The 9,501-nt window shown below is 44.9% G+C and overlaps 1 non-coding gene across 1 annotated transcript; it reads left to right on the top strand.

The window, feature by feature from the left end:
* The first annotated feature begins 8,746 nt into the window (after positions 1-8,746).
* LOC116082907 lies at positions 8,747-8,890 on the top strand. The gene has a single exon (XR_004115522.1). It is a non-coding gene; the product is annotated as a small nucleolar RNA SNORA48 (small nucleolar RNA).
* Positions 8,891-9,501: the final 611 nt, after the last annotated feature.

The raw sequence follows: 9,501 nt of genomic DNA, 5'->3' as shown, positions 1-9,501 counted from the left end.
GCTTCTTGTATGTTCATGGACATCTCTTTCTTTAGGGTAGGGAAGTTTTCTTCTATAATTTTGTTGAAAATATTTACTGGCCTCTCTTCTATACCTATTATCCTTAGGTTTAGTCTTCTCATTGTGTCCTGGATTTCCTGGATGTTCTGGGTTAGGAGCTTTTGGCTTTTTGCATTTTCTTTGACTGCTGTGTCAATGTTTTCTATGACGTCTTCTGCCCCTGAGATTCTCTCTTCTATCGCTTGTATTCTGTTGGTGATGCTTGCATCTACAACTCCTGATTTCTTTCCTAGGTTTTCTTTCTGCAAGGTTATCTCTCTTTCTGATTTCTTTATTGTTTCTATTTCCATTTTTAGATTCTGGATGGTTTTGCTCATTTCCTTCGCCTGTTTGATTGTGTTTTCCTGAAGTTCTTTAAGGAATTTTTGTGTTTCCTCTTGAAGGGCTTCTAGCTATTTACCTGTGTTCTCCTGTATTTCTTTGAGGGTGCTATTTATGTCTTTCTTAAAGTCCTGTATCATCATCATGAGAAGTGATTTTATATCTGAATCTTGCTTTTCTAGTGCAATGGTGTGTCCAGGACTTGCTATGGTGGGAGTATTGGGTTCTGATTATGCCAAGGAACCTTGGTTTGTGTTGCTTATATTCTTTTGCTTGCCCCGCACCATCTGGTTATCTCTAGTGCTACCTGCCCTTGCTAAATCTGAGTGGAGCCTGTCCTTCCTGTGGTCCTGGTTGTGTCAGAACTCCTCAGAGTCAAGCTGTCTCTGGGATCCTGTGACCCTGGGCTTGATAGAGCACCTGGGAGTGGAGCTTCCTCTGGGTGTTGTGGGAATGACTGCGGAATTTGCACCCAAGGTCTGCTCAGGGCACCGGCCAGCCCAGACAGATGGGAAGCAATCTGAGCCACTGGGCTGACAGAGTTCCTGTGTGCCTGGGGTCCTGCTGGTCCCAACCACTCCCGGTGTTGGGACAGATGTTGTGTCTTCCTCACCTCTGATCCTGGGCATATCAGAGCAACAGGGAGTGGAGCTTCCTCTGGGTGTTGTGGGACTGGATGTGGAGCTTGCACCCAAGGTCTGCTCAAGATGTGTGTTTCTTAGAGACAATGATATAGTTAAACCTAGCTTAAGGTTATTCCTGAAGTGTTTTTTTTTTCCTTATCCCTGACACTATATTTGTTAGCTTGTTAACTGTTCTCTAGTTGGTCAAATTTTCTTTTTTAAAGATTTATTTATTTATTATGTATACAAGCATGCATGCTGCCTGCATATAGGCCTGCAGCACTAGATCTCATTATAGATGGTTGTGAGCCACCATGTGTGTGCTGGGAATTGAACTCAGGACCTATGGAAGAGTAGCTAGTACTCTTAACCTCCAAGCCATCTCTCTACCCCCAGACTTTAAAAAAAAAAAACAAAAACTTTACTTTCTCCCTCTTAGTACACGAGGCTTGCTTTCTTTACTGCAGTAGGCAGGATGGATTTCTTCCAAGTGTTTTTTGTTTATCTCTTTTCATACTCTCAAAGTTCCCCGCATGTATGTGCATATATATGTGTGTGTGTGTGTGTGTGTGTGTGTGTGTGTGTGTGTGTGTGTGTGTATGTGTGTGTGTGTGTGTGTGTATGTGTGTGTGTGTGTATGTGTATGTATACAGTACCTGGATTATACTTAACCTCATTCTCTTTCATTCCCCTCCATCCCTCCTAAACCCTTCACAGGTGCCACCCTACTTCAGACTATTGTGTGTACGACTCCCTGAGCTTAGTCAGGGTTGCCTGTTCTTTTCTTGAGCAATGGCTATTAACCCTCCAGGACTGTAGGGGTCCCGTGAGTCCCACCCCCATCCATGACAGAAACTTAAACTCGTAAGCCTGGTGACACTCAAAGAGCATAATTGTGAGATAACAAAGACTCCATCCTCCTGGGAGTGCACCATGATACATTTGGGAAATGTTTTGACAACAATTGGATCCGATTGTTTTCCCAGGATTGTGTGCATTTCCTGGCTGTTGTGAACAGAACAGCAATGAGGACTGGGTGTGTAAAGTGTCTCTGCATGGGCAGGAGACTCTGAGGTATGAACTCAGAGGAAGCATCTCAGGATCACACGGTAGTTCCAAGCTTTCTGAGAACCCTCTGGGCTGGCTTCCAAAATGGCTCCCCGAGCTTCTGCTCCCTCAGACACTTTCCTCACATGGACAACAATGCTGGTGTCCAGTGCTGGCTGTGCTTTGTCTTCTCGATGGTAGCCATTCTGTCAGAGGGCCAAGGCACCTTGGAGTGGTTGTCATTCGCATTCCTTTCATAGCTAATACTAGTTGACACTTTAAGGATAGTTGCATGACGTTTGCATTCCTTCCTTTGAGAATTCTGTGCTCAGTTCATGCCCTCCTTTTAATTGGGCTCCTTCTTATCCTTGCTCAGTTTTTCCAGTTCATTGCATATTCTAGATACTAATCTGCCATGGGCCAGCCAGTCTGGGCCTCCCTCAACCCGTGTGGGGAACAGGGTCCTAGTCAGGTAGACAAGGCATTGGTGAAGGAATGACAAACAGAAACAGACACAAGGGAGTGCCATAACTGAATGTAATTTGTACAAAGTAGAAATCAGGCTTATATAGTATACAGAAAACAGGGCAAACTACAAAATTTACATAGGCAGGAGATAGCTACATCAAGGTCAGTAAAATCAAACAGCCAGGTGCAAGGCAGAAGAGCAGTGGTGTCTTTCTTCTTGGGCTAGGTTGTCCTGGCAGCCCCAAGATAAACTCTCAGGGTCTGTCTGAGGCAAGTAGCTGAAGGTCGTATTCTAGCATTCCTCAGCTGTAACATAAATAATTAGTAATGGGAGCCCTACAACTTCTAGCTTCTCACTGGCAGTAAAATAGTTTTTTTTTTTTTTTCTGTGTGAGACTTCTCTCATAATAAGTGCCTAACTGCTTTTTATTATTATTATTATTATTATTATTATTATTATTATTATTATTATTATTATTATTATGATTATTATTATTATTATATAGACACACCAGAAGAGGGAGTCAGATCTCATTACAGATGGTTGTGAGCCACCATGTGGTTGCTGGGATTTGAACTCGGGACCTTCAGGGGAGCAGTCAGTCAGTGCTCTTAACTGCTAAGCCATCTCTCCAGCCCTAGATTACATTCCTAAAGCTAGCCACCAAGGTCCATTCCCTTATCTGGCCACTTCTTCCCCCTGAGGCTGGACCACGTCCACTTGTCAAAGTATCGAAGTCCAGCAATCAAAAGCCCCCTTTGGCTGTCCTAATTAACTTGTCCAATTAAAATTAAACACCTCATCCTAACACGGGTTTCCCCTTTACCTTTGTAACCCTCCACATGCCTGTCTCCTCTCTATCCAGAGTCAGTCCTTGGTCACATCACCTACCCCATTCAATCCCCTCATACAAACCCCACCACTACCACAACACCTAAAAAATATCCCTTCCCATGCCTTCTTCCCTTCCCCTTCTTCATCTTCTATATCCTGTCTTTGTCTCTCATTCCCTGCCCTTTGTCCCTCTGGGGTAAATAAGTCTCCATTGTGCTAAGAACTTGGGCTTGGGGTGTCTGAAACCAAAAGCAATACTGGTTCCTTTACATGGTAGCACATGCCTTTAATCCTAGCACTAGGGGCAGAGGTAGATAGATCTTTGTGAGTTCAAGCCCAGCCTGGTCTACAGAGTGAGTTCCAGGACAGCCAGGGCTATACAGAGAAGCCCTGTCTTGAAACAAAACAAACAAAAACAAGGGATCAAAATCTTCTCGTATTTCTCTGTGACCTAAATATAGAAGAATTTATTCTTTGGGAATGCTCAGAACTGACACACTTTTGCCTGGCCCTCAACATCACACTTCACCTTGGAGGTGCAGAATGGCTTGTTGTGAGCCCCATGGGTCTCTCCAGCCTGGGCCCTGACTGATGTGGTTTTCCAGGCATTTACCTCCTATCTTAGTTTCACTGTTGTGAACAGACACCATGGCCAAGGCAGTCTTATAAAGAACAACATTTAATTGGGGCTGGTTTACAGGTTCAGAAGTTCAGTCCGTTATCATCAAGGCTGGAACATGGCAGCATCCAGGCAGGCATGGTGCAGGAGGAGCTGAGAGTTCTACATCTTCATCTGAAGGCTGCTAGCAGAATACTGACTTCCAGGCTGCTAGGATGAGGGTCTTAAAGTCCACACCCACAGTGACACATCTACTCCAGCAAGGCCACACCTACTCCAACAGGGCCACACCTACTCCAACAAGGCCACACCTACTCCAACAAGGCCACACCTCCTAACAGTGCCCCTCCCTGGGCTGAGCATGTACAAACCATCCCAGTCCCCATCCACCTTGCCTGCTCCCCGCTCCCTTTCTCCCAGATCTTCTGGAGCCAGGTGGGCTGGAGGGCAGCGTCCTCTGTGTGGAATGCCCTCATCTCCTTATGACTGTAGAAGAACACGGCCAACTACCAACCTCACTTTCATTCACTGTCTCATAGAAAAGCAAGCACCGTCATCCATTCTATAACCCCAGCACTTGGTGCAGGAAGGTTGTAGGTTCTGAGCCAGCCTGGAGAGCACACCAAGTACAGGGCCAGCTTGGACCCTGCCTCAAAGGAAAAACTAAAAAAGAAAGAAAAATTAGCCCATTGTATTGGTTAGTTTTGTGTCAACTTGATACAGGCTAGAGTTATCACAGAGAGAGGAGCCTCCCCCTTGAGGAAATGCCTCCATGAGATCTAGCTATAAAGCATTTTCTCAATTAGTGATCAAGGGGGAGAGGGCCCCTTGGGGTGGTGCCATCCCTGGGCTGGTAGTCCTGGGTTCTATAAGAAATCAAGCTGAGCAGGGCAGTGGTGGCACACGCCTTTAATCCCAGCACTTGGGAGGCAGAGGCAGGTGGATTTCTGAGTTCGAGGCCAGCCTGGTCTACAGAGTGAGTTCCAGGACAGCCAGGGATACACAGAGAAACCCTGTCTCGAAAAACCAAAAGAGAGAGAGAGAGAGAGAGAGAGAGAGAGAGAGAGAGAGAGAGAGAGAGAGAGAGAGGGAGAGAGAAAGCTGAGCAAGCCAGGGGAAGCAAGCCAACAAGTAACATCCTTCCATATCCTCTGCATCAGCTCCTGTTTCCTGACCTGCTTGAGTTCCAGTCCTGACTTCCTTTGGTGATCAACAGCAGTATGGAAGTGTAAGCTGAATAAACCCTTTCCTCCCCAACTTGCTTTGTGGTCATAGTGTTTGTGCAGGAATAGAAACCCTGACTAAAACACCCATCCATTCAAATAATTCCTAAACTTACTGCAAGAACTGAGTAAGTCACTGAAAAGAGAGTAACCATCATTTAAGCCGAAAAGCAGTCTTCTCCACTTTTCCAGTACATTTTATAATATGAAGAACCAGCGCATGCCAACCTCTGACAGGTTCTACTCCCCTGCTTATACAAAGCCATATAGCCTTTTTATTTATTACATTTGTGATTTTTTTTTTTTTTTTTTTTTTTTTTTTTTTTTTTTTTTTTTTTTTTTTTTTTTTTTTTTTTTGTTTTTTCGAGACAGGGTTTCTCTGTCTAGCCCTGGCTGTCCTGGAACTCACTCTGTAGACCAGGCTGATCTCGAACCCAGAAATCCACCTGCCTCTGCCTCCCAAGTGCTGGGATTAAAGGCCTGTGCCACCACCACCCGGCCTACATTTGTGATTTTTAAGGTCATTTTTTCTTTTCTTCATGTATTTTTTTTTTCTGTCAAAAAACAATACTGAGTCAAAAGTTAAGGAAGAGCATATTGTGTGGCAACACTTGTCCTCCAAACAGCAAGGACACATGTCCTCCGCCTTGCATAAACACAGAGTTGCAGCAGCAAAACCCTGGGAGAGCTACAGTCCCTTGATTATTGTTAATTCAGCACCAATTTAAAATGCAGCCACTTCCTCCATGGAGGAGGCTGGGGAGGAAATGAAATAATAATTCTGCTTTGTGAACAAAAAACATCAGCCAAGGCAAGATGAGGTTTTTTCTTAATGACCTAAAAATAAGCGGTTTGTTTTGTTTTGCTTTCTAAAAGAGGAAGGCATTTAAAAGGCATTTAAAAGGCGGCAACACAGCACAGTGTTTTCCCCAGAGATGGTAATTAGAAATGAATTAGAGCTTCCGACAGAGTGCAAACAAGAAGGACTCTGTTTACATCTCACACAAGCGGTGGCCCAGTGGCTGAACCTTCATTAAGAGTTATCTCCCAGCAGTACCCTACACATGGAGGCGCTTTGCAGCCTCCTTCATCTGGGATTTGAGATGCAGTGGTGACTGTTATCACTGATCTAAGGAGAACTGGTCACCTTCTGTCTAAACTAACGTCAGCCTCAAAACAGCGTTTCCACTTTATCTTCTTTGGTCCCCTTTGAAGTAAGTAAGTATTCCAGCCTTCCTGGAGACTGCTCTAAGACCTCCGTTTCCACTTTACCTTCTTTAGTCCCCTTTGAAATAAGTAAGTATTTCAGCCTTCCTGGAGACTTCTCTAAGACCTCCCTGAGACTCAATCTGTGCCCTTTTAAGTAGACTCACTTCTGGTAATGTTTCACTCTGGACATCACATTTAAAAATGTATCCAGGGCCCAGCTGGTAAAGGCACCTGCCTCCAAGCTTGATGAGCTGCATGCAATCCAGGACAAGGGTGGTGGAGGGGAAGAGCTAACTCCAACTAATTGTCCTTGTCACAGTGTATATTCTGTTCTAAAAAGAATTCATCCGAACAAGAGAAGCACTTCATATGAATAAAGATGTATATGACCTTGCCACAATGTATGTGTGTATGAAGTATATTATATATATATATATATATATGTATATATATATATATATATATATATATATATAAACTAATTCATTCAAACTGGAGAAGCACATCACATGAATAAACATATATATGAAAAACTGAGACACACAACCTTCTGGGGATATTTTCCCTTTCCATCCCATATCATGCTCTCCACCCCGTCTTGTAGCCATTGGTCCCTCCAGCCTCAGCTACTCCCCCAGAGACAGTGAGGAAGAGATTAGACGCCTTAGAGAATCCAGCTAGTCCCCCAGAAACAGCATGGAAGAGATTGCACACCTTAGAGGATGCCACTGTCCAACATGGCCGGCTCCGTAAGAGAAACCCTTCCAGGCTCCGATATTGAAAACCCCAGAAGTGTCAGCAGAATGAGAATGTAAATCAAGAAAATATCCAATAAAAGAACAAAATTAAAAATAAATAAATAAAATTTTTAAAAAGAATATATAAATCATGAATGAAGAAATTGAGTGACTTTCCATGGAGTACATATTTTTAAATTAAAATTTTATACGTTAAAAAAAGAGAGAAAGTTGGACATTAGAAAGAGAAAAAATAAACCAAGGCCAACTAAAGGATCAGCTAAAGCACATAGCTGAGAAAGAAAAACACAGAAATGGCAAGTTGAAAAAGAAGCAAATGACAGAGCAGACCCCCAGAAAGATCCTGGGTTATGCAGGAAGGCAGAGAAGTAGAGGGTCAGGGAGCGAGTGCAGGCAGGGCAAGGAGTACGGGGTGGGGGGTGGGGGCAGGCTTCCATTCACAGCTCCAAACTCAAAGCAAAGGCCTTGGTCTTACATCCAAAGATAGTACCTTGCTATTCATGAATACATTTTTTTTTAAAATGTTGCCTTTTAATTAACATACAACAAAAACTAAATTAAACTAAAATAGTTAACATACAACAAACAAAACCAATATGTCAGACAAACACCAGTAATTTCTTGATAGTGGCAATGGAGCAATGTGTTCCAAGGGGGCTGCCTGGAAGACCCTGTTTGGCCACCATTTGTGTGTCTTTATGCTTTCCCATAAAGGCCCTCTTAGTTTCTAAGTTTAGAATTGGCTTCTAAACTTCCAAAAACAGCCAAAATGGCTCCTCAGACTCAAAAGGCGAGACATAAGGTTTATAGTGAGCCAGGTACGAAAAGCCAAAAAGAGGGGCCGAGGAGACGGCTCAGCAGTTAGAAGCAGGCATTCAGAGGACCCACGTTGGGTTTCCAGCGCCCACATGGGAGACTCAAGACCACCCGGAACTCCAGCCGCAGGGAAGCGGATGTCTCTGGCTTCTGGCGCCTGCACCCACATCACGTAACTTCCCATGTATGTGACTTAAATAAAATAAATATTTTATTTTTTTTAAAAGATTTATTTATTGTTATATGTAAGTACACTGTAGCTGTCTTCAGACACACCAGAAGAGGCCGTCAGATCTCATTACTGATGGTTGTGAGCCACCATGTGGTTGTGGGATTTGAACTCAGGACCTTCGGAAGAGCAGTCAGTGCTCTTTCCCACTGAGCCAAGGAGTCAGGGAAGACAATACCACGAACACAGTAGCTAAGAGAGTGCAGGCGCTGCCCTCTGAACTGTTTTTCAGGCAGTTGCTAAGGAGAATGCTTTCACGTGGTCGTGGGAGATGCTGCTTCCGTTGTCGTTGATGTCCATCTCATGTAGCCAGTTTAAGTCACGCGTTTAAAACACAGACCGCCTCCTGTATGACAGCCAAGTGAACCACCATTTCCATTAAAGGTCCCAAGGCCTGAGGAGAGGTTTCATTAAAATTATCTGAATAATCTCTTTACGGTATCTCATGCCTATAATCCCAGCAGTCGGGAAATTGAGGCAGGAGGATCACAGCCTGCTTGGGCTACATCATGAAACCTTGTCTCAAAAAATAAGTATGTACCCCAGGCAATAATAGGCAAAGAGACACCTTGGTGGTGATGTTCTTCCATCAGTCGGTGGCAAAGCAAACGGCAGCCCTTTGCTCATCCTAGCCTGATGCCTGGCTTGGTGGCCAAAGCTGTCCTATGCCTAGGACTCATAATCCCACGCAGCCTGGATGGAGGATGTCACCCAGGGGCCTGCCAGTCCTGTGCTCAGCCTGCAGCTGGAGTCACCACAACGTGCAAGTATGTGGTACTCAGATGGGAGAGAAACTGGAGTGGAGCAGCTTGATCAAGATGAAGAGAGACAGAACAGGAGACTCAAAAGTAGAGAGGAGTAGACTTTTGTGAGTGGCCAGCCCTGCCACTCGGATGCCATGGTGAGGTGTTAGCCTGAGCTGCCGCTGAAAGCCATGTCTGAGTTCATAACTTCAAAGTAGCAGGAGTCAGCGTTGAATGTCCACGGCTTATATTACCACTAGGGAGGCTCCTAGGAACACCTGGCTATCCAGGGGTCTGTGTAGAACTGGCCCTGACCCTTACTGGATGTGGCTCTCTGGAGACCTGACCCCCAGCTGGCTCTGTACCTCACCCAGGCAATGCAGTAGAGCTGGCCCTGGTCAAAGAACGAGGTGAGCCAGCCCCAAGGGTGTGACCACAGGAGAGCTATCCCAGCCGCACACAGGCTGCAGCACTTGGGAGAGTGGGCCCGATGTCTTGACTGGGCAGCACAGTGGAGTTCGCTCTGGGTGCATGGGTACAGGTGAGGCAG

The sequence above is a fragment of the Mastomys coucha genome, unplaced genomic scaffold, assembly GCF_008632895.1.
Source record: "Mastomys coucha isolate ucsf_1 unplaced genomic scaffold, UCSF_Mcou_1 pScaffold7, whole genome shotgun sequence".
NCBI lineage: Eukaryota > Metazoa > Chordata > Mammalia > Rodentia > Muridae > Mastomys > Mastomys coucha.
This window is presented reverse-complemented; position numbering and strand designations above follow the sequence as displayed.